The following is a 2,838-nucleotide window of genomic DNA, read 5'->3' on the forward strand; positions in this document are numbered from 1 at the left end:
TGCGCAGAAGGGTTTGGGCGTAAGCCTGCCTGGAGCCGCCATCGGTGCAGATCTTGGTGGTAGTAGCAAATACTCCAGCGAGGCCCTGGAGGACTGACGTGGAGAAGGGTTTCGTGTGAACAGCCGTTGCACACGAGTCAGTCGATCCTAAGCCCCAGGAGAAATCCTATGTTGATGTCGGTGTATTTTATTTTGAATAAAATTTCACACCCATCGGGCGAAAGGGAATCCGGTTCCTATTCCGGAACCCGGCAGCGGAACCGTTTACAAGTCGGGCCCTCGCAAGAGAGTTCGTCGGGGTAACCCAAAATGACCTGGAGACGCCGTCGGGAAATACGGGAAGAGTTTTCTTTTCTGTATGAGCGTTCGAGTTCCCTGGAATCCTCTAGAAGGGAGATAGGGTTTGGAACGCGAAGAGCACCGCTGTTGCGGCGGTGTCCGTATCTTCCCCTCGGACCTTGAAAATCCAGGAGAGGGCCACGGTAGGTGTCGCGCCGGTTCGTACCCATATCCGCAGCAGGTCTCCAAGGTGAAGAGCCTCTAGTCGATAGATAAATGTAGGTAAGGGAAGTCGGCAAATTGGATTCGTAACTTCGGGATAAGGATTGGCTCTGAGGATCGGGGCGTGCCGGGCTTGGTTGGGAAGCGGGCGAAGGCCGATGTGCCGGGCCTGGGCGAGGTGAAATTGTTCTTGTGACTTAGATCCGAGCTCGGTCCCGTGTCTAGGCCCCTCGCGGATCTTTCTTGCTGCGAGGTTTCTGTGCCGGCTTCGGTCGGTCAGTCGTACTCTTTGGCCGCCATTCAACGGTCAGCTCAGAACTGGCACGGACTAGGGGAATCCGACTGTCTAATTAAAACAAAGCATTGCGATGGTCCTAGCGGGTGTTGACGCAATGTGATTTCTACCCAGTGCTCTGAATGTCAACGTGAAGAAATTCAAGCAAGCGCGGGTAAACGGCGGTAGCCAAATGCCTCGTCATCTAACTAGTGACGCGCATGAATGGATTAACGAGATTCCCACTGTTGCTATCTACTTTCTAGCGAAACTACTGCCAAGGGAACGGGCTTGGAAAAATTAGCGGAGAAAAAAGACCCTGTTGAGCTTGACTCTAGTCTGGCATTGTAAGGAGACATGTAAGGTGTAGCATAAGTGGGAGATAGTAATATCGTCGGTGAAATACCACTACTTTCATCGTTTCTTTACTTACTCGATTGGGCGGAAAGCGTGCGTCGAAAACTTGCGTTCCGACTGTCACGGTTTTCTAGAGCCAAGCGCATAAGAGTGGTGTGAGCCATTGCGCCGATCGCCAACAATACTCTAGCGTGATCCGATTCGAGGAAACTGCTAGGCGGGGAGTTTGACTGGGGCGGTACATCTGTCAAATAATAACGCAGGTGTCCTAAGGCCAGCTCAGCGAGGACAGAAACCTCGCGTAGAGCAAAAGGGCAAATGCTGGCTTGATCCCGTTGTTCAGTGTGCACAGGGACTGCGAAAGCATGGCCTATCGATCCTTTTGGCTTGAAGAGTTTTCAGCAAGAGGTGTCAGAAAAGTTACCACAGGGATAACTGGCTTGTGGCAGCCAAGCGTTCATAGCGACGTTGCTTTTTGATCCTTCGATGTCGGCTCTTCCTATCATTGCGAAGCAGAATTCGCCAAGCGTTGGATTGTTCACCCACAAATAGGGAACGTGAGCTGGGTTTAGACCGTCGTGAGACAGGTTAGTTTTACCCTACTGATGAATCGTCGTTGCGATAGTAATCCTGCTCAGTACGAGAGGAACCGCAGGTTCGGACATTTGGTTCACGCACTCGGTCGAGCGGCCGGTGGTGCGAAGCTACCATCCGTGGGATTATGCCTGAACGCCTCTAAGGCCGTATCCTTTCTAGACAAAGTAAGCAACGATATCTCTAGGAGTCTCGTGAGTCGAAAGGCTCAATACAATGTGATTTATTAGGTATTCGGCACACGCCGTTTATCGCACGAGCCATTTTTAGCCGAATGAGGCGCTGGACAGGGGCGATATCCGTCCGTTATATCTGTCTTGCCTATAGCGGTCGATCATGGGTTACTAGTTCGATGTAGAGACTCGGAATCGTTTGTAAACGACTTAGGTACCTGGCGGGGTGTTGTACTCGGCAGAGCAGTTACCACGCTGCGATCCGTTGAGACTCAGCCCTTGGCTTGGGGATTCGTCATGTTGGCTTGACGTCACCCCACGCTATTAGAGCATAAGCCTTAAGCCGTCGCATTGCACCATGCCACAATCAGTAGGCTTGACAGTCGAAAACTTGTACATGCTGTACATGTGACACTTCTTCGGTATCTACCTAGCTATTTTGTACAACGTGCGTGAGTCAGCACGTAAATCAAAACTTATCGACAAATTCCAATACTAGAAATATTCATTATTTCTTTCAATAACCATAATGTCAAGAGAATAGTTATAAATATTTTGTAAGTTTACGAAATATATGTTTTTAAGAGAAACTTTTCATAATTTTTTAATATAAATATATGATATAATTCATTAAATTCTAAATAGGGAGAATGTTTTTTGCTAAATTTCTTGGAAATGCGTACAAGTTGCTAATAAGCAAAGTACGTATAAGTTATCTATAATGCAAAATGCGTGCAAGTTGTCAATGTGTAAAATACGTGCAAGTTGTCAATTTGCAGAATGCGTGCAAGTTGTCAATTTGCAGAATACGTGTAAGTTGTCAATGTGCAAAATACGTGCAAGTTGCTATTTTTATTTAATTTTTGTAATATACTCTAAATAATTAGTAACTTCCAACCTATAAATATTTCGATTCTTTTATAATAAAATATTCAGTAT

At 47.1% G+C, this 2,838-nt stretch overlaps 1 non-coding gene across 1 annotated transcript in view; it reads left to right on the forward strand.

Annotated features, from left to right (window-relative positions):
• Positions 1-2,195, forward strand: part of LOC113364467 — a 3,825-nt gene extending 1,630 nt beyond the window's left edge. Inside the window, exon 1 of the ribosomal RNA XR_003366162.1 lies at positions 1-2,195. This exon is cut by the window's left edge and continues 1,630 nt beyond it. This is a non-coding gene — a ribosomal RNA (large subunit ribosomal RNA).
• Positions 2,196-2,838: the final 643 nt, after the last annotated feature.

This window comes from Ctenocephalides felis, unplaced genomic scaffold (genome assembly GCF_003426905.1).
Source record: "Ctenocephalides felis isolate EL2017-DRISC unplaced genomic scaffold, ASM342690v1 CF-g0.4_SCAFFOLD_00845, whole genome shotgun sequence".
In the NCBI taxonomy this organism is placed as follows: domain Eukaryota; kingdom Metazoa; phylum Arthropoda; class Insecta; order Siphonaptera; family Pulicidae; genus Ctenocephalides; species Ctenocephalides felis.